This window comes from Neomonachus schauinslandi, chromosome 11, assembly GCF_002201575.2.
Source record: "Neomonachus schauinslandi chromosome 11, ASM220157v2, whole genome shotgun sequence".
In the NCBI taxonomy this organism is placed as follows: domain Eukaryota; kingdom Metazoa; phylum Chordata; class Mammalia; order Carnivora; family Phocidae; genus Neomonachus; species Neomonachus schauinslandi.
This window is the reverse complement of record NC_058413.1, coordinates 72,394,455-72,416,532: the sequence shown is the minus strand read 5'-3', so window position 1 is coordinate 72,416,532 and position 22,078 is coordinate 72,394,455. Positions and strand designations below refer to the sequence as shown.

At 49.2% G+C, this 22,078-nt stretch overlaps 1 long non-coding RNA gene across 4 annotated transcripts in view; it reads left to right on the top strand.

Annotated features, from left to right (window-relative positions):
• Positions 1 to 22,078, top strand: part of LOC110570985 — a 68,031-nt gene that overhangs the window by 17,297 nt on the left and 28,656 nt on the right. For 2 of the 4 annotated variants that reach the window (XR_006540933.1, XR_002479757.1), the window contains exon 2: positions 7,543 to 7,618. This is a non-coding gene — a long non-coding RNA (uncharacterized LOC110570985). Of the gene's footprint in view, positions 1 to 4,201; positions 4,268 to 5,421; positions 5,451 to 7,542; positions 7,619 to 22,078 lie in introns of those variants that run through there. The other 2 variants (XR_006540932.1, XR_002479758.1) reach the window with 2 other exon arrangements.

Here is a 22,078-nt window from a genome sequence, read left to right as displayed (position 1 = left end):
CCACAAATACCCAAGTCGGAATAACCCACAGTTTTTCTGTCATTCTTCCAAATAGAAATGGTGTTGCATGAAGAGGAGCGGCTAATGTAGCTCGAGGCTGCGTCGCCCAAATGCTGTTCCTTCCCGACCATCACACTGCGCCTGGCAGCGGAAGTGCTTAATGAGAGCTTCAGGTTTTGTCAGATGGGATATTAAAAAGATGTGTACTTGGGACACCTGCGTGGCTCTCTAGTTAAGCGTCTGCCTTCGGCTCAGGTCATAGTCCCAGGGTCCTGGATCGAGCCCCACACTGGGCTCCCTGCTCAGCGGGGAGCTTGCTTTTCCCTCCCCCTGCTCATGTTCTCTCTCTCTCTCTCACACTCGCTCTCTCAAATAAATAAAATCTAAAAAAAAAAATTAAAAAGATGTGTATTTAAGGGTTGAAATGTAATGCAATGAATATTTTTTACTGCATCAAGGACGTTCTTAGGTGAAATTGACTTTTTTTTTAAATGGTGAGTGCATGGCCTTGGGGAATACAGTGACAACTAATACAGTCACATGCCACTCCTCGATTCTCGCGAAGGCACCAGCAATGTTCCCCCGCGTTGCCTTTGCACCTTCACTGCATATGTCAACACAGGTGAAGGAAGCTTTGACCTTGCGGTAGCCACCGAGAGGGTCTGGGACCATACTTTGAAAACAACATTGTCTTCATTTATCCACACACACTGGACTCTTGCTTCGCACATGCCGGGAACACTTGTCCTCACCAGCTCTCCCTCCTCGTGTGCCAGTGTGTATACACACACACATACATACGCAGGGGCTTTTATGTATAGTGGTTTTACTGATCATATGTTCTCAGATCTCTTCCAGTGGACTGTGAGCCAGGTTTCATGTTTGTCTTGGTGGCATATAGCGCCTAAGGACTGTACCTATTAAATGCTAACTTGTTCAGTGTTGGCTCTTTTCATCGTAATCATACCATTATTGCAAGGGCGTAATACATGTTTTCTGAACCAATGAGGAGTTTGGGTTAGCATTTTTCCGGAATTTCCTTAGAACACTGGTTCTCCGTGATGTCAGTAAGTGTTAAGCAGGAGGGGCATCTGTGCTTAACTAGATTTGAAGATGTTCAGCAGGTTTTGAATGGAAGATCCTTCACCATATAATGTGCATTAGGAATCTTGAAGGGAGGTGGGAGGCTATAAAACGTGGTATTTCCCAAGTTGAATGGCATGGGAACCTCCTTTTCTTGGTATATCTCATAGAATTAGGTTTTTTTGGATCTCACTTGGGAAACAGTTGTGTAGCTTGGCTTTTCCACTTTTACAGATGAGGAAACGTTACCTGTGTTCATTTGTGCATGGATTTATATCTCAGATATTTTATGAGTCCCTCCTAAGGTTAGGTGCTAGTAGATTTAAGCAGGCAATGCAAGCAAAAAAAAAAAAAAAGATTTGGAGAAAATGCTAATAAACCACTTGTAAGTGGGAGATTCAAGTATGCATCAGCTGATCACCCGAAACTACAAGTGTTATGTCAGTGGTATGTAAGAAGGTACACAGTGCTAAACCATTTGCTTTCTGTTTTTCCCAATTTCAAGGCTCTGCCTGGTCTGTTTAGGTATTCCTCGCAACACTTTGTCACTACCTGTGATCCAAACGACTGATGAAGATCATTAAGCTGTGGGTGACTTGCCCAATCACTTCATCTGAGAGGGTAGTGTGTCAGAGATAAGATCTTTCAGAATGTGAGCCAACCTCTGCTTAGTGCTTCGCACATAGTAGGTGTGTGTCTGTATCGATTGGCTGAGCAAAGAATGAATAAAAGTGTGCTCTGAAAAATCTGAGGCTAAAGCACAAACCACACTGTGGTCTCATCAGCCCAGTGCCCGAACTCGCTGCACTGTACAGGGTGGGCTGAATAAAGCCTAATAACTCGCTTTTCACGCCCCCACTGCTCCGGCCTGGTTCATTCTGGAGGGGACTGGTGATCTTCCCTTCCCTTCCACTCAAAACAAAACACACAACACACCCTACCTTCTGTTTTGATCCAGTAGCGCCCATACATGGGCGAGGGCAATGTCAGTACACTCTACATGAATATATTTCATCAAAGGACATGATGTCGCTATGGTAAAATTGGCCTTTGGGCTTCTGCCGGCCTGTACAGATGACAGTGGGTGGGTTTTGTATCAGAATAGCCTTGGAGTCAGGACTTCGCTAAGAAGATTAACCTAGTGTTTAATTTGATGTTTCATTCTGTGAAGTCACCTACAGAGAAATCAAACATTTACATGTTTGTTAACCAGTGCTTTTGGTTCTTGGCACGTGGCCCGCACCGCTTTGGGCTGGATGAGCTCTGGGAGTGCGCAGACATCTCCCTTTGCCCCTCTCCCTGCACCCCCTCATCTGGATAGACAGGCAGGAAAACATTACCAGCTCCAATTATCCTTTTGTTTCAAAGCCTGAAACTTTTTCAGCCACATCATGTTCCTGCCAGAGTCTGAAAATTAATAGGCTTTAGAGAATCCGAGGGTTGAGTGGAGTCACTTTGAGAATGGCATGCATCTGGATGCCTGATTTTTCAGGTGTTGCTCTGAGACTGAATTCAGAAATCTTCTTCTCGGGGAGTTTTGGCCCTCTTGATTTCTAATTTTTGTGATTGAGTTAGAGTTGTGGGAATATCATGAGTTGCTAATTTTTTAAAAAATAATTTTCTTCCCTTTGTAAAAGTAATTCACACTAATTGTAGAAACCTGGAAAAATATCAAAAGGCATAATGCCGAAAATTACCCATCATTCTAGTACTTGGAGATAATCACTACAAACCATTTTGTTGTATTTGCATGCATTGTTGTATGCATAATTAAGATCATTGTGGGTGGCGCCTGGGTGGCTCAGTCGTTGGGCGTCTGCCTTCAGCTCAGGTCATGATCCCAGGGTCCTGGGATCGAGCCCCGCATCGGGCTCCCTGCTCTGCGGGAGGCCTGCTTCTCCCTCTGCTGCTCCCCTTGCTTGTGTTCCCTTCTCTCCCTGCCTCTCTCTTTGTCAATAACTAAATAAAATCTTAAAACAAACAAACAAACAGAAAAACCCAAAAAAGATCATTGTGTGTAAATTTCGATTTCTACTTTTACTATTTCGCACAAGAATATTTTGCACTGACAGCAGTGCAGCATAGGGGCTTATGTTAGTTTCCGGGGCTGCTGTAACAAATTTCCACACATGGGGAGGCTTAAAACAACAGAAACGGATTTTCTCACTGTTCTGGAGACCGGAAGTTCCAGTCAAGGTATAGGCAGGGCTGTGCTTTCTCTGGAGGCTCTAGGGAGAAGCCACCCCTTGTTCCCTCCTAGCTTCCAGGGCTGCTAGCCTTCCTTTACATGCGGCCTCATCTCTCCCATATCTGCCTCTGTTCTTACAAGCGTGCGCGTGCGCGTGCACGTGCGCGTAATCTCTGCCTCTCTCACGAGGACACAGGTGAGGCCTCTGGGGTGCACCCAGATAATCAAGGATCTCTCTTCGTCTTAAAATTTTTATCTTTTTTTTTTAAGTTTTGTTTAAGATTTATTTATTTATTTGAGAGAGCATACGCCTGCGCAGGGGAGAAGAGCAGAGAGTCTTAAGCAGACTCTGCGCTGAGCATGGAGCCCCCTCCGGGCCTTGATCTCACCTCCCTGAGATCACGACCTGAGCCGAAACCAAGAGTCGGACGCTTAGCCAGCTGCACCACTCAGGCGCTCTAGAGATGCTTATCTTAATCACATCTGCAGAGACCCACTTTCTGTATAAGGTAACACGGTCAGGTCCCAGGGTTGGGTCATGATGTCTTTGGGGCCAGTTTTTAGCCTGCCACTGGGCTGAAGAGCATGGAATTTGGAGCCAGGCTGGGTGGGCTCAAACCCCAGTGCTGTCTCCTACTAGCAGGATGACTTTGGGCAAGTGTCTTAACTCTTGCTGCCTCCATTTTCTGATCTGTAAAGTGGGAATAATAAGCTTAGGATAGTGCCTGGCCCATGTAAGAATTAGCTGTTATTTTGTAATTGTTATTTTCATTAAAAATCCTTTGTAAAGTGTCATTATAATGGCTGCATAAAACCGTATTTGTGGATATACCATAATTTATCGCATCATTTCCTTTTGTTGGCTTTTAAGTTTATTTCCAGTTTTTTATCTCGTGGATAACACTGCTGTGGATACCTTTGAGCATTAAGTTTTGTCCCCATTTATGATTCATTCTCTAATACAGGGTTCTGAAAATGGAATTACAATGTCAAAGGGTATGTACGATGTAAGCTACTTAATAAGAATTTGCCAAATTGCTTTCCAGAGAGATTGTGCCTGTTATATAACTCCTACTAGTAGCTGAATGATGAGAGTGCCCGTTTTACTGTGGCCATACCTGCATTGAGTGTTATTATTTTAAACATTCTCAGCTACTTTTGACATCATCTGCCCTTTAAGGCTGACATGTAACATAGCAAAGCAACTCAATATAGTGATTCCTTCGGCAAGGTGTATTCTCACAAGGCAAGAAAATTTCAAGTGAAGTGATATCCTTGATTTGTCCAGTCTCCAAGTGCTTTCTCCATTTTGTTATGAAGCCTGAGTGTTTTTGAGGTTACAGGGAGGGGTACTGGAGAGAGGACATGTGAGTGGCAGGACAGTGCTAGGTATATAAGGATTTTAGTAAAACAGTCTTACTTCTGTTCTCAAACTCAAACGTTGAAAACTCTGAGCATTGAAAATTCTGAAAACACTTGAACAGAAAACAGATCAGTTTAACTACTTTACAACCAAGGCTGCTTGAGGGATAGAAGGATGGGGTGGGGGGGGTGGCGCCTGCATTGCTTGCCAAAGAAGGTGGGAGACCAGCTTGGGACAGGCTGAGGGAAAGTCTGCACCTGTTCTTTGTACCCCTACCACCTGTTAACCTTTCCTTTCCTGGGGGGTGCCCATTGCAATCTGATCTCGTCCAGCCCAGGCTCCAGGGCTGCAGAGGTGGAGCAGGGGTCCTAGCTGCGTGAAAGACGGGGTAGTGGTCCTTTTCCCCCCAGTGGTGCTCTGATATGGATGTACAGTGCATACCAGGTACAACTGGTCACACAAAAATTGGGCAATATCCGTATCAGTTATCATGGGCTAAATGGTTGCCCCAAAGGCATGTCCCAATAATGTTACCTTATTTAGAGAAAGGGTCTTTTAGATGTGATTAAGATAAGGATTTTGATGTGAGATCATCTTGGATTATCCAGGTGAGCCTTCAGTGCCATCACAAGTGTCCTTAGAGAGGAAGAGGGAGATGTCACACGCACAGAGAAGGCAGTGAAGTGGAGGAGAGATGTGGCCACAAGCCAAGGAGTTCCGATAGCTGGAAAAGGCAAGGCGCGCCTTCTCCAGAGCCTCTGCAGGGATCATGGCCCCTGCCTACACTATGATTTCAGGCTTCTGGACCTGAGAACTGTGAGAGAATAGATTTGTGTTGTTTTGTGCCATGTAGCTTGTGATAATTTGTTATGGCAGCTACAGGAAACTCACATATGCTTCATTGGACAAGACTGTTCTGCTGATTGTGTGTGTGCTGGGCTGTGTGGCAATCTTATGTGCTATAACAGCTTCTCCGTTTCTCTTAATTTCTGTGCTTATCTTGTTGTGAACCAGCAGTGAAGAGTTGGGTGGATGACCACCTTTGAGTACCAGTGGTCTAGTCTCCCTTATTTTATGGATGAGGAGACCGAGGCCCAGAGTGGAGGCAGTAGGACTGACATTAGAGCAGGTGCCTCTGCTGCTCAGAGTGGAGAGACAGGAGGTGGTACCAGCCTCTTGGGGACCAGGCCTAGAGTGAGCAGACTGGAGCGCTGCCCTTCAGCCTGTCCTGCAGGTCAGCTGGTGTCCCTGGGGCTATTCTGTGACCTGCTGAGTGAAAGCCCATGGAGCACAGGGCTGCTTAGAAGGCCCAGAAGCCAGGGGAATCTTGTAAAGCCTGATAGCCAACAGCAGCAGGCAAGGGATCCTGTCAAGGCTGAAGGTCCTGGCTTGCTCTTGACTTCATTTCCAGCTGACTGCTTCGGTCTCTGTGGTTTGGGTCATACTTTCCCTCTGCAGCCCAATTTTAACTTTCTACATTTTCTGAGTGGTAATATCTCTTAGAGGATATGGGATTCGATGACAATCATCTTGACTCTTATGCTGCTGGAATAAAGCCCATCCAGCTTCATTTGGCATTCAGGACTCCTGAAGAACCTTCCCTTTCCACCCCTGCCTCTTGCCCCTCCCTTTCACACACCTTTATCTCTGAACTTCACCAAAATCATGGCTCCCTGGTAGGGGGGGATTGAAGAGGTTAGTTCCGTGAAGCCCTACAGTGGGTGAGTTCATGGTTGACCAACTCAAGAACCAATGGAAAAATATGGCAAGAGGATGGTAGGCATACATCTCTGAAGCTCTCAGGAAAAAAAAAAGTGTATATTTACTAAAATAGACCATAAAAGCAGCATAAATAGCCTTGTCAGTCACTAGTATGTCAGCTAAGTCATCTGGTCTACCACCCAGCCCAAGATGAGCCACCAGATGACTGTAGCCACATATGTCAACCAGGCAAGACCAGAGAAAAACCACCTGGCTGAGCCCAGCACTAATTGTTGACCCACCAAACCATGAATAAATAAAATGTTTATTGTTTTAGACAGAAAAAAAACCCTACAGTAAATCAATCTTCAAATTATTACACTTCTTATTTTACTGGAGATGGGCAGTATATAGTTAATTATTCCCTGTTTGCTATAGATACTTTTCAGAGTCTCCTACCTTCGTATTTTCAATGAAATTCTTATTTGCTTTGTTTTGTTATGGATAATGCCCGTATGAAGAGCCCCTTCCCCCCAGTATCTGGGCCTCCATCTTAATGTCTAATACTGTTGGGATTTTAGGAATTACCTGTTGGGTCTACCCTCTGGGTCTTACACATCCTCCTATCCTTGTCTCTCAGATGTTATGGGACAGTCGTTGAGAGCCCCGGGTCACTTTCTCCCATCTTCTTTCATTTTTCCCAAGGCTTTGTTCCAGAAGCCTCTCTTTCTTCACCCTCTACTTCTGTTCTTTTCTAGTCCCAACCCTGGATCTCTTATTAAGTCAGTGACTCTTGGTTGCAAGGAACCACAGTGCTCTTGGGCCAGCTCACTTAGCAGAGGGTTTGTTGTAGGAATCTCAGGAATGCAGGGAGCAAAGCTTGATCAGTCTACTGGGAAGTGGAGCGGGAAGGCCCCTTAATTCAGGGGCTGTACAGTGCATGGTCCTGCTCACCTCCTCTGTGTGCATGTGTGTGTCTTTCTCTGAATAAGGGCCCACCACTGCTTCCCTAAGTTTGCCCGTCTTCATCCTCAAATGAGGGAGGTTGGGAGGGAGGCACTGTCCATCTCCAAGCTAACCAGTTTGGGGAGGGAAGCCATGGGACTGCCCGCTCAGCATAGACTGGGGGGAGTGTCCCCAAAAAAGGGGTCTGGGGAGGGGTAGTTCCCCAAAACCTATTACACCTCTTATTCTGATTTCTCAACAGGAGTAACTCAAGTCACCTTTACTGGAAATCAGTTGGCTGAAGTACTGAAACTGCAGTTCTTGAAGTTGAAGAAAAGGTAAACGGAAGTAAATTTGTACCTACTAAAATTTCTTCAAAGGGAAGCCAGTGTTTGAGGCGAGATTACCGTTCCTGGCATTCCTCAAACATGCCCAGTCCTGTATGTACTCTTTTCCCCTCCTCTCTGCCTGGCCAGGTTCCTGTTGATCCCTGAAGGTCTTTACTTCCCTGGAAATCAAGCCTTTTATATATTTGTTTTTTAAAGATTTATTTAGAGAGTGTGAGGGGTGGGGGGCAGAGGTAGGATGACTCCCCGCTGAGTGCGGAGCCAGACCCAGGGCTCGGCTCCATCTCATGACCCTGAGACTGTTGCAGGGTTCTTGTCTCACGGGCAAAAGGGTGAAGTGAAGTGAAAGTTGATTAAGTGAAGGTGAGAACAGAAAGGAAAGAAAAGGAGCTCTCTAGAGTGAGAGGGGTCCCGAACGGGTTGCCGCTAAGGACTTTTATGGTGGGTCTTTTATAGAAAACTGACAGGGGAACTTGGTAAATATTTTGTCTAAAACATTTAAGACAAACAAGGTAGATTTGTAAATATTAGGAAAATATCTCGTCTATATTTAGAACAAACAAGGCAGATTTGTTAATGTTCCCTTCTCTCTGGTTAATATCTTGTCTATAACATTTCTCCACATCTGGGATTTCTGTGAGCCTGGTCACATGGCCCTCTACCTGTCTGTCCCTCCCTCGCCTTGCCCGTCCCTCACTCAAGACTATGACTTGAGCCGAAATCAAGAGTTGGAGGCTTCACTGACTGAGCCACCCAGATGTCCTGGAAATCCAGCCTTTTTATTCCCTCCTGGCCGATAGTGACTTTTCCTGCTTTGGAACCCCCGTAATACTATCTCCTTCTCACTGACATGTATCGTAATGAGCTTGACATGATGCCCCACCCCCGGTCGTTCTTCTGCCAAGGCTCCTTCTCTGTGAACCTTCCCTCGTCACCATCATGGTATTTCCACCCTTGATTGTAGTTGCCTGTTTATATGTTTTCCATAATAAGCTCCTCTAGGGCATATCTGAATGTGCCTGGATGCCCCATAAACATGTATTGGATGAACAGAGCATCAGTCTTCCCCACTAGACAATCAGCTCCTGTATGAGTTCACTTTGTCCTTCTAGCACTCCGCCATTTACTATCATTCTCAAATCGATTCTAGTCTTTAAGCATTCATCAGAAATTGCCGATCTCTAGATGTCCTTTGTATTTGGGCTGTTGGTGAAATGAAGCTAATAGCAAGGCTTTTCTATCTGACTTTTATTTTTTTATGGGCAATATGGGCCCATGTTAAGAGCAATAATCCAGCAACTGAAAGGGAAGGGAGGTGACAGGCAAGCCAGGACAGCAGTGACTGGGAGCGTGGCCTCTCCGTGGCCGGAGTTGAATGGGGGTTGTGGGAGGTGGGGTTTTGGGTTGTGGGAGGTGGGGTTTTGGTCACACTGTGGTTGTGGCCTCTCCTGTCTGCTGGATGGCAGACCCCCTTCTCCATCCATCTGCATGATCTTCTGAGCTGCTCCAGTCAACAGACCCCTGCGTCTTCACCCACCTCCCTACTCCAAACCTTTTTGCTTTTGAGAAAAGGTTCCTTTTCTCAAACTGTGTACTGCACTGCTAAATATCCCAAAGAAGTTTCTTACTGATCTTCCCAGTTTCGTTGGTCACCATCCACTGAGAGTCCTTGTTGTAACCTTTCCTACCTCCCAGTAACCAGTAGGTGTCTCTTACCTTTGCATTTTGTCCACCTTTGCAGGATGCTTCTACACACATCACCAGCTTGTGTTCTCCTGCCAATCCTAGAAAACAGGCAGTCAGGCTCAGAGCAATTAGAGGTCTTACTTGAGGTCATGTCATCAGCATGAATGGAGTTCAGCTTTTCTCTCCCCCGCACCATCTTGGTCCTTCTCCTTGGAAGCCACTGCTGCCATCACAAAACCTGGGGCCCTGTCTCCTACCCACCCCCTATGTTCCCTCCAGAGAGAGGACCCTTGACCTTAACCTTCTGTTAAGAGATGCAGCCTGGGGGCACCTGGGTGGCTCAGTCGGTTAAGTGTCTGCCTTCAGCTCAGGTCATGATCTCAGGGACCTGGTGATAAGGGAAATCTGTGTTCTAAGGTGGCCAACCAAGCCAGCAAGGAATCCCAGTCCCAGCCCCAGGGCCGTTCCGGGTTTTCCCTCCTGCCCCGCCTGCCACCCCCGGAAAGTGCCACATATAAGTGCCACATATACGGAAGTAAAAGTGTATAAGTTATCCCCTTTGTTTGTGCTGGGGCCTCAGACCTTTGGAGACCACTCTCCTCTGAGCCCACTGGCATTAAATTAACTTCCTATCCTCCAAGATCTCCGACTGCTGCTAGTTCTTCTGTTGGGCCATCCAGTCCAGGTTCCATAACATTTGGTTCCCTGACTGGGAAACCCAGCCGCGCTGGCCCATTGTTGCCACCATTTGGGGGGCAACGGCGGGGCGGTGACGGAATGAGGGGCTGCCTAATTTTCAGCAGTCTCCCGCCCCGGTCGCCTCGGGCCGGCCCTGCTCTGCTGTTCCCGCCAGACTCGAGGAGACTTGGCAGGTGAGGACCTGGTCCCGACTTCAGATTCCGGTAAGGCCTGGGGTCCCAGGACCCAGACAGGCCCACCCCCACTGGGGTGGAAGGGGAGCCTGATCACCTCCCAGAGACCTCTTAGAGGTCTCACAGGTAGGGATTCCCAGGGAGGGAATGTAATAACTTCTGGAGTGAATGTGTGAGTGAATGTGCAGTTCCGACCTGGCTTGCTCAAGCGGACTGATTCTGTGACTCCACGGATGGGCACCCTTAAGGTCCCCAGAAGCCTACAGAGTCTGAGTGGGTCCATCTGCGATTCCGTGGTGAGTGGCATACAGTCTATGGCGGCATCAGAATAATTTCCAGTCGTAAGTCACAACACTGAGACTGCTACGGCTAAGCCTCACCTAAGCTCCTTTGGGACATGGCCAGATGGGCATCTGATTGGTCTCCTCACCTCAGGAGGCACCCCCCCCCCCCACTTTGTCTGTCTCTGCGCCACCGCACACGGGGACATCACCATGGGGTCAGGGCAGAGTAAACCTACGTTTCTAAAGACCATGGTCAAAAATTTCAAGAAGGGGTTTTCAGGAAACTATGGAGTCAGGATGAACCCCGGCAAGTTGAGAACCCTATGTGAATTGGAATGGCCCACCTTGATGTCGGGTGTCCTTCAGAAGGGACATTGGATGTCCCAATGATTCATCGAGTATGGCAAGTTGTAACAGGAGAACCAGGACACCCTGACCGGTTTCCGTACATTGACTCCTGGCTAGGAACTGCCCAGACCCTTCCCCACTGGGTGTGATTCTCTTGCAATAGGCGGGGACAAGCCAGGGTCTTAATCGCCTCATCAAAGTGACCTAAAGAAGATCAGCAAAAGCCCCAGTCTCCAAGTCCTAGCCGGAGATCCCGAGGATGAACTGATCCTGCCCCCACTGTACGCACCCTCAAGACCATCTACACCTGGCCCTTCAGCTCCAGGCACTCCGCCACTGTTGGTTTCACCGGCGCCCCCAGGCCCAGAGGATCCATCGGTGCCCCCAGGCCCAAAGGATCCACTTTCTCCAGGACCAGCAGCCAGGTTGCGCCCCAGGCCGGGCTCAAGTGCCCTCCAAGTGCCGGTATGAGAGACGCGGGAACCCAAGAGGCACGATGACGATGGGACAGTCCAACCCAGCCGTTCCATGATGTATTATCAGCCCTTCTCCACCACCGACCTCCTCAACTGGAAACATAACACTCCATCCTACTCTGAAAAACCACAGGCCATGGTAGACCTCATGGAATCCCTCTTCCAGACTCATCGGCCAACCTGGGAAGACTGCCAACAGTTACTCCACACCCTGTTTAACACACAAGAGAGGAGGAGAATAATGACAGGAGCACAACAATACCTAGAAGAGCATGCACCAGCGGGAGTCATCGACCCTGTTGCCTGGGCTAATACGGCCACACCCAAGGAGCACCAGCATGGGACTTTACCACGGATGAGGGACAGGCCCACATCTGCTGATACCAGGAGGCCCTTCTCCAGGGAATCCAGGCAGGAGCTAAGAAACCCATGAACATGACTAAAGTATCCTTGGTCACTCAACAACCAGGGGAGCCCCCCGGGGACTACTACGAGAGATTATGTAAAGTCTACAGGATATACACTCCATTTGACCCTGAGGCACAGGAAAGCCAACAGATGGTAAACACCTCCTTCATGGCTCAGGCCATCCCAGACATTAGAAGAAAACTTCAGAAACTAGGGGGTTTCGCCAGGATGAACATCACCCAACTAATAGACATTGCCAATAAGGTCTACATGAACAGGGAGGTCACAGCCGAATGGGAAGCTGATAAAAAGTTGAAAAAGAAAGTCAGCCTCCTGGCCACCGCCATGAAAGAAAAGGATGACACCAAGATGGGGAGACCCCAACCACCAAAAGGGGGGAACCCAGAACCCCCTTGGCAAGGGATCAATGTGCCTACTGTAAGGAGAAAGGGCATTGGAAAAACGAATGTCCCAACCAGGGAAAGGCTCAGAAGCCCAGCCGCTACAAGGAAGAACCCCGAGAGGAGGACCTCATAGACCTTGCGGGAACAGACTCAGACTGAGGGGAACCGGGCTCTTTCCTCCTTGGCCCCCATGAGCCCAATGTCAGAATGAAAGTAGGGGGCCAACCAGTGGCTTTTATGGTTGATACTGGGGCCGAGCACTCTATTGTCACCTTCCCAGTGGCCCCTTTCAGCAAAAGGACTGCGACCATCCTTGGGGCCACCAGGACTTGGACGATACAGCAGCCCTTTTGCCAGGCTCGCCAGTGCGAACTCGGGGGCCACAAGGTCCGACATGAATTCCTTTATTAACTGCCTGATTGCCCCATCCCTCTTCTGGGCTGAGACATACTCTCCAAGCTTGGGGCTCAGATAACTTTTGAGACCACCGGATACACTAGCCTCTGATTGAACCCAAGTCCAGAGGAGACGGGTTCTCTGGTACTAGCAATTACCACACCGAGGGAAGAAGAATGGAGGCTATTCTGTACCCAGGCCCAACTGACGAGCCCGCTGGAGTTCAGACTTGCCTTCCTTTCAGTATGGGCCGAAAACAACCCACCTGGACTAGCCTGGAATTGGGCCCCTATGATTGTTGAACTGATCCCAGTAGCCCAACCTCAGAGGCAAAGGCAATACCCCCTTCTACAAGAAGCTAAGATCAGCATCCAAGAACATCTGACCAAACTCAAAGAAATAGGTATTTTAGTCAAGTGCCAGTCAGCCTGGAATACCCCACTCCTGCCAGTCAAGAAGCCAGGAGGGGGATACCGACCAGTTCAAGACCTGTGGGCCATCAACAAGGTGACCATTTCTCTGCACCCAGTGGTCCCGAATCCATACACCCTCCTCGGCCAAATCCCAGGGTCGGCCAGATGGTTCACTTGCCTAGATTTGAAGGATGCCTTCTTCTGCTTCCGCTTAGCTCCCCAGAGCTAGCCACTGTTTGCCTTTGAATGGACTGAACCTGATACAGGGCACCAGATGCAACTGACCTGGACGTGCCTCCCGCAGGGGTTTAAAAACTCACCAACACTCTTTGGGGAAGGGCTGGCCGCAGATCTCGCCAGCTTCCCAAGAGAGGCCACACGATGCACCCTCCTCCAGTATGTGGATGACCTCCTCCTCACCAGTGACACACAAGAAGACTGCACAAAAGGCACAAAGGCCCTCCTACAGCTTCTGGCAGACTCGGGATACCGAGCCTCATGGAAGAAGGCACAAATCTGCCAAACACAGGTCTGATACCTTGGTTTTCTCTTCACCCAAGGGCCAGAGAGGAAAAGGGTCATCATCTCCCTGCCACAGCCCCAGACAAAAAGGGGCCTATGAGAATTCCTGGGGGCTGCAGGATTCTGCCGTATCGGGATCCCTGGGTTCTCAGCAATAGCAGGACCCCTTTATGATCTCTTAGGGGAACGATTGAGAACTCCCTGTCTGGACTGAGGAAGCAGAAGCCTCTTTCACAGAGATAAAGACCTCCCTGGGGAGGGCTCCAGCCCTGGGCCTACCAGATGTAGAAAAACCCTTCAATGTCTTTGTGCATGAAAAGGAAAAAATAGCACTCGGGGTACTCACCCAGACTGCTGGGCGCTGGCAACAGCCAGTTGCATATCTGTCAAAGAAGCTGGACCCCGTGGTAGCAGGATGGCCGCCGTGCCTCAGGGCGCTGGCAGCCACAGTCCTACTCATCAAGGAGGCGGACAAAATTACCCTGGGGCAAGAACTTATGTCAAGGTCCCTCATGCAGTTGTGTCCCTCATGAACGCACAGGGACACCGCTTCATTTCCAACTCTCGGCTAGCACAATACCAAGGGTTCCTCTGTGAAAACCTGCGGGTCACCCTTGAAACAGTAAGGACATTAAATCCAGCAAACTTTCTCCCCATGGAAGAGGGGGAACCAGACCATGACTGCTCCGAGGTGACTGATGAAGTCTACGCAAGCTGTCCAGATCTGTGGGATCAAGCCATAAAGAATCCAGAGCTCACGCTGTTCAGCGATGGCAGCAGTTACCTGCAAGAGGGTGCCCAAAAAGTGGGTTATGCAATAACCACAACCACTGAAGTCCTAGAAGCTAAGGCATTACCAGCTGGCTGGTCAGCACAACAGGCTGAACTATATGCCTTAGTCCGAGCCCTCACCCTCGGTGAAGGCAAGCGAGTCAACATCTACACTGACTCTCGGCACGCCTTTGTTACTGTAGATATACACGGGGCCATCTACAAGGAAAGGGGCCTCCTAACTGCAGCAGGAAAAGCTATCAAGAACAAGGAGCAGATAGTGAGACTCCTCGAAGCCGTCTGGCTTCCAAAGGAAGTAGCAATCCTGCACTGTAAGGGACACCAGAAAGGAGACGACCCCATAGCGCGGGGAAATCATCTGGCAGATGAGGCAGCCAAGACCGCAGCCAGTGAGGACATGGACAGAGCCCCTTCCCTCACCATGGCCCTAACACCCCCAGAAGAAGTCCCTCCACCCAGTTACACTAAAAAGGAAAAGGGATGGGCATGGCAGAGGGAGCCACCCTGACTGAAAAGGGACGGTGGATGATGCCCGATGGGCACATCTTTGTTCCAACAGCAACTGGAGGGCATCTAGTCAAGGAATACCACCGACTCACTCATCTGGGAAAAACTGCATTAGAGGCCCTTCTAAAGAAGCACTACTGCATCAGTCAGCTGCTGGCACTGTGCCGAGCAACGAGTGAACGATACACAACATGAGCTAAAAATAATGCTCGGTCTGCACCTCGGCCCCCGCCAGGTGTCCAGAGGATGGGAGCAACCCCCTTCGAAGATCTAGAGTAGACTTCACAGATGTGCAGCCGAGCAGGGGCTTCAGATATCTCCTAGTAAGAGTATGCACATACTCTGGGTGGGTTCAAGCCTTCCTGACTAGGACGGAGCAAAGCCTGGTAAGTAGCTAAAGTCCTCTTGCGGGAGATCGTGCCCCGGTTCGGCCTGCCATTAACAATCCTTAGTGACAACGGACCCGCATTTGTGGCAGACATTGGACAGGTCTTGACCAAATCTCTCAACATCACTTGGAGACTCCACACCACTTACTGGCCCCAAAGTTCAGGGAAAGTAGAGCGAATGAATCACACCCTCAAGGGAACCTTAGCAAAGTTTTGTCAGGAGACTAACCTTCCATGGCCGGATCTGCTACCCCTAGCTCTCCTGTGTGCTCGCTGCACACCTGGGACACTAGGTTTCTCCCCTTTTGAATTAATATATGGACGGCCTCCCCCATGCTTGGGGAGCCTTCCAGGAAACTCATATCAGGTTGGAGATAAAGAAATAAAGAATGAAGGGGGGGAAATTGGAGGGGGAGACGAACCATGAGAGACTATGGACTCTGAGAAACAGGCTGAGGGTTCTAGAGGGCAGGGGGTGGGGGGATGGGTTAGCCTGGTGATGGGTATTAAAGAGGGCACATACTGCATGGAGTACTGGGTGTTATATGCAAACAATGAATCATGGAACACTACATCAAAAACTAATGATGCACTGTATGCTGATTAACATAACATAATAATTTAAAAAAAAACTCTAAAAAAAAAAAAGAAATAAAGGAGCAGCTTCAGGCCCTGCGGGCCACCCTAAATAAATTACAAAAGTGCACCATTGAGAGGGCTCCAATCTCCTTAGGGTCTCAGGTACACTCCTTCCAGACAGGGTACTCAGTTTGGGTGAAAGATTGGAAGAAAGACCCCCTCAAACCGCAGTGGACAGGGCCCCACACTTGTTCTACCACCCCTACTGCCCTCAAGGTCTTAGGTGTCACCCCGTGGGTCCACCACTCCAGAGTGAAGAAAGCTCATCATTCAGACAAGGAGCCGCACCAGTGGAGAGTCCAGCCAGACCTCACGAACCCGCTCCGGCTTCGCCTTCAACGAGACCCCACCGACTGATGGACACCTGCTCACCGTGGTCCCTAGCTCTCATCGGCATGATTTTCCTCTTCTTGGGAGCCCGACTCTATACTGTTGCCCCTCCTGACTGGACTTATCCCCAGAGGCTTACTATTGCCATTGCTTATTGGTGTCCCTAGGGTGTATTACTGCACTCACTTGTCCACGGGTTTCATCTGCTGATGGGTTAGCCACGATGGCTCCCTCTACCTAAGGTCATAGGTCCCACTCTTACTGGCCCTCTGCTGTCTACTCCTGAGCGCACGTCACCATGGTTTTCCTGGCCCCAGTCAGTCCTGGTCTTCGGCTATCTGGTGTGCTATTCCTCCTCACTGCCTCTAGCTGCCCGGCCAGGCAAGGGGGACAAACTCTCGTATCACCATCACTGGCAAATGGACTTTCCAGCTTATCCCCCTCAAACCCGCACTGGCGCCCCCACTGACTTCTTCCACCTGGGATGGGCACACACCAAAGGTTAACCTCCATTTTGAGGGATGCCAGCTTCTTGATACCTCCTGGGAACCTCATAGAGGGCCTCATAGACCATGGCCCTCACTCAGGTTACTGGCTGGTAGATATCTACATCTCTGGGGGCCCCCATGCCTCAACAGCCAAACACCTGCCCTCAGTTCTGCTCACAAGCCTGGGGATGCGAGTCATGGGTGGCGACTTGGCCAGGGATGGAACGATGGTCCACCAGGTGGTGGCACCTCAAACAGCACAGTGACATCCGGATTTCCTTGTCACGCAACGCCACCCCATCCTCTTGCCCTAACAATCACTGTATACCACTCACTCTCTCAGACGTACAACCCAGTGCCACATCATGGGCCACAGGAATCACTCTCTTGTTGGGCCAGTATCACTCTATAGGGACCGACCCTATGGCCAGGTTTATGATTAAGTCCATGTTCACTCCAAGCCTTGCAGTCAACCCAGAGTCAGACAGAAAATAACTCACCCTGGCGCATCCTGCGTATCCCTGGGTCCTGCATCCCCATGCAGCAAGCATCTATAGCGCAACTGTTAGGTATGATTAATGCCTCCTACCAAGTGCTTAACCACTCAAATCCACCCCTAGCGTCTGACTGCTGGATCTGTATGAAGCCCGTTCCCGCCCAGTACCTAGGTGTCATCCTCAGCCAATCCACCGTGTCACTCCCACCTCAGCACCGGGGACCTCAGATTATCCCTTTCTGGCTCCAGTACCGCTGTATGGCAACTCTTCCTCTCCCATCACGCGCCACAGTCGGGTCTGTGCGCCTAACAACACTTTTCGGGCTTGTGATCAAGGTGTGTACATCTGCATCACCCCACGCTATCAATCATGCACGCTTGTCAGTCTCTTACCCGATCTTTCAGTCCTCCCCGGGAGTGATGCCCCACTCATATGGAGACCTCCTAGCCGCCCTCGACGCTCCCCTGCGGCCATCCCTCTTCTCGTGAGCCTGCCGGCTGCTTCAGGTGTTGCCCTTGGCGCCACCGGCATCGGATGTCACAGGTTCAGTACCAGGGGCTAACTCAACAACTCACGGTGGATTTTTCCGCCCTCACTCAGTCAGCCTTGGCCCTGCAGCGCCAACTCGATTCACGGGCTTCAGTGGTCCTCCAGAACAGGCGCGGGCTCCACTTACACATGGTACACACGGCTGGCCGCGCAGCGGGGGCTCTGTCTCTTCTTACAGGAGGAATGTTGTTTCTATGCTAATGAGTCGGGGGTGGCCCAAGAAACTCTGACCCAGTTACAGGAATGAGTAAATCACAGGTGGGAAGCGCTCCAGTGGACGGCTTGGTGGGATTCCCTCTCACAGTGGTTCCCTTGGTTCGCCCCCTTTCTTGGCCCCCTCCTAATGCTCCTCCTCACAGTAGCATTTGGTCTTTGTATTCTTTTTTTTTTTTTATTTGCGAGAGAGACAATGAGAGACAGAGCATGAGAGGGAGGAGGGCAGAGGGAGAAGCAGACCCCCCGCCGAGCAGGGAGCCCGATGCGGGACTCGATCCCGGGACTCCGGGATCATGACCCCAGCCGAAGGCAGTCGCTCAACCGACTGAGCCACCCAGGCGCCCCATGGTCTTTGTATTCCTAATTCCCTGACTAGGTTTATCACTGCTTAAATGGCTAAGATCAGACTCCAGTTGCTCCTTACTCACTGTCGCCCCTTAGAGAATAAAAATGATGCCCTCTAAACTAGGTGTTTAAAGGGGCATTAAAGGGGGGAATGATAAGGGAAATTTGTGTTCTAAGGGGGCCAACCAAGCCAGCAAGGGAATCCCAGTCCCGGCCCTAGGGCCGTTCCAGGTTTTCCCTCCTGCCCTGCCTGCCGCCCTGCAGTGAAAGTGCCACATATAGGGAAGTGAAAGTGTATAAATTGCCCCCTTTTTGCTGGGGGCTCAGACCTTTGGAGATCACTCTCCTCTGAGCCCACCAGCGTTAAGTAAACCTCCTATCCTCCAAGATCTCCAAGTACTGCTTGGTTCTTCTATCAGGTGATCCAGTCCAGGTTCCGTAACACTGGGATCAAGCCCCCCCATCAGGCTCCCTGCTCAGTGGGGAGTTTGCTCTCCCCTCTGCCTGCCATTCCCCTGCTTGTGCCCTTGTGCTTTCTCACTCTTTCTTTCTTTCTCTCTGTCAAATGAATAAATAAAACCTTTTTTAAAAAAAGGAGGGCAGGCGCGCCTCGGTGGCTCAGTCGGTTAAGTGGCTGCCTTTGGCTCATGTCATGATCCCAGGGTCCTGGGATCGAGCCCCACGTCGGGCTCCTTCCTCAGTGGGGAGCCTGCTTCTCCCTCTCCTTCTGCCTGCCACTCCACCTGCTTGTGCTCTCCCTCTCTCTATCTCTATCAAATAAATAAATAAAATCTTTAAAAAAAAAAAAGGGGGATGCAAACTGACCTTGGTGTTACCCCCCACCCCAGCTTTCTTGAAAAAGTCGTTTTCTTCCTTCCAGGGCCTTCCAGTCAATCTTCTAAGTTTTCTTTTTGTTAGGGCTTATTTAAATGCAGGAAATTTAATTAGTTTACATTAATACCGCACTGTCTTACTCTATGAGTAAACTGAAAGACACTAACGGGTTTAATCTAGCTGCTTCTAATGATGGTTTTTCTCTCCCTTCTCCTTTAAATAATTGCAAATACTTCTATTAATCAAGGCAGCAGAGCATGGTGCTTTATTGCCATGTGGAACTGTGTAGTGAAATGTGATTTTTTAAAAATGGCTCAAATTTTAATTAGAAAGCAGATTGTTAAATAACATTTTGATTTGTCCTTTGATGGGGAATTGGAAATAGACCCATCACGATAGGAAACCAGGTTCTAGTCCAGAAGGAGGCATATTAACTTAAGAGCAGGATGTGATTTCAGTGAGTCATTGTTTTCCTAAAATAGGTTGTCTTCTCTGGTCTTCTGTTGAGGGAGAGAGACCTTCCTCTGCATCTGATACCACCTTAGATTAGCATTTCCCTAGGAGAGAGTCCAACTTGGAATCCCCCACGCAGGCTGGTGCTCCCAGAGGGTCTAATCATCAGGGCACAGGACTAGGTACCAAGGCCCTTCTGCCGGGACTCCTTGAAAACATCAATATCGAGAAATCAGCAAACCTATTATGATGCCTGTAACTGAAGAAAATATTGGGCTACATACTCCCCATTGGGCATGATGCACATATCATTTTACTGCTAAAGTGACTGCTTTCTTGGCCCCAAAGCTGGTATCTGCATCACTACTGAGGGTCGTCATAGAAGTAGCCTGGGCATGGCCGGCAGAGTTTGGCCCCATAAGCTCCTTATGTGGTGCCCCCCACCTTGAACTGGTCCAGTGACAGGACATCCAAGCACCCCGGGAGGAAGGTAGGAAGGGTCACCAGTGAGAAGACCCAGGCGTTTGTCATTCCACATGACCTCTCTGTGCTTTGCAGGACATTTTATACCTATTATAGTAGCTAGCAAACTTGAATGTCTCGCAGGTGCTTCAAACTCATGGGGTCCGATTTTTTATCTCTTAGTCTCTTTCTACCACAGCCCCTTTGCACACCTCCCTTCCCTCCATCCATCTGATTAGGATGCACAGCTGTTAACTCACTTTTTCAAGCCAGAAGCTGGAGAGTCATCTGTTAACACTCACCTTTCTCTTCCTCCAGATCCCCAAGTCCTTGCAATGCCCCTAAAGTAGATCTTGAATTCACCTGCTGCCCTCCATGTCCATCCCCCACATCCAATGACATCAGTAGCTAGCTGCCTGGGTTCCTGCAAAGGCTTTTGAACTGCTTGCCTGTGTCCACTTCTCCTTCATTCTGCTTGTCACTTTGGCCTCAGGGTGACCTTTAAAACGCTCATCATATCATTTCACTCCTTGTTCACACGTGTCCGTGACCTCTTCCTGTGCTTGGATGAATCCCATAGGCCCAGCATGGCCGACGGAGAGGACTGCACGGCCTGGGCCCCAGACCTGGCTAAGCTGGCTAGAGGTCTCAAGGCACTGTTGACGTCACATTCAAGTGGCTTGTGAGAGACACTTTAACCTTTCACTCTTGACTCTCTTGGCAGGCTGCAGTGATTTTGATTTTCCAAGGGCAATAAAATAACTGTCAGCCCAGCAAAGGTGTACTTAGAATGGATGTCATGTTCGGGAAAATGGTATGGGGGGATTTGTTCCTCCAAACCCCAGAAATCAACTGCACAGAGGTGGACCACTATTTCATTGGGAACTTTAATAAGCAATCAACCAATATGTCATCTGCTAAAATGTTAATACCCCTGCTGCTCTCCAAGTAGCCTCCCTTCCAAATATTTCAGTGTAAGAACGTGTGCAGCCTTTAGCTCTGGAAATCATGACGAAAACATGGTGCCAGGTCCTTATAAGACAAGACTGACATTCTACAGGGAAGAAAAAGAAACACACTAAATGTGAGCGCACAGGTTTCCTTTTTAGACACGTTTCTCCTACTCTGCAGCCCACTCGTGTTCCTTACCTTAACCTTTACTTTTGTGTGTTTGTGGTACCATGTCACACGTGAACAGGGAAATCTGTCGTCCGAGTGACACTCTGTGCTCCTCGGGCCTTCCATTAAAGATGATTAATGGGAGTCCTGAGATTCCAGCTGTAGCTTTGGTGTACTATGACCTCAAATTAAGACCACTTTGCTATGATCTTGAATTTGTAACTTTTTATTGATACCAGTTTGGTGGTTCAGTCTGATGAGTTACAAACCAAGATCATAATGAGAATAGCAGGCGAGGTGATCCATGAGACTGTGGCGTTACGAGGTGCCATGGGAGCACAGAGGTGAGCCCCTTACCCACCTAGGCACCTGGAAAGTCTTGAAATGCTTTCAAGGACGTGTGACCCATGAGATGGGTCTCCAGGAGAAGTTTGCCAAGCGGGAGGAGTGACTGGGAGAAAAGAGGTGGAAAAGGGCATTTCAGACAGCTGCATGGACGGAGGCCTGGGAGGTCAGCAAGGGCATGGCACACCCCGAGAACTGTATGGGGGTGGTTGTGGCTGCTGCAGGTGAAGGCGTGGACTGGGGACTGACTGATGGGCCGGGGGCCTGATCCTGCAGTAGAGCATTCCCATGGGATTCTATGCTGGAGGTTCCTGGGTCAGATTTGTCTTTTGCACTAGGAATTCTGTAGGCTTGGCCTCTACTTTCAAGGCTTCTTCTCAGTGGCATTGACCCAATCCAGACACACAAGGCCTTTTATTAGGTTTATTAGGTTTTGTGGGTATGGGACTCAAAATGCCACAGACTTCCAAGTTTAAGGTACATCCATAGGCTGTCTACCAAGAATTACAAAGACATTTTTAGAAGTTACTGAAATGTGGTTGGTGTTAAATTACAGCCCTGCTGGAGTTTATGAATGACTCCATTTCCTGTTCCTTTGGGGTCTGGCTGCCTTGTCACGCTTGGAAGTGGTAGGTTTCAGGCTCCTATGAAGCTCAACCCTATAGGCTGTTGGATTT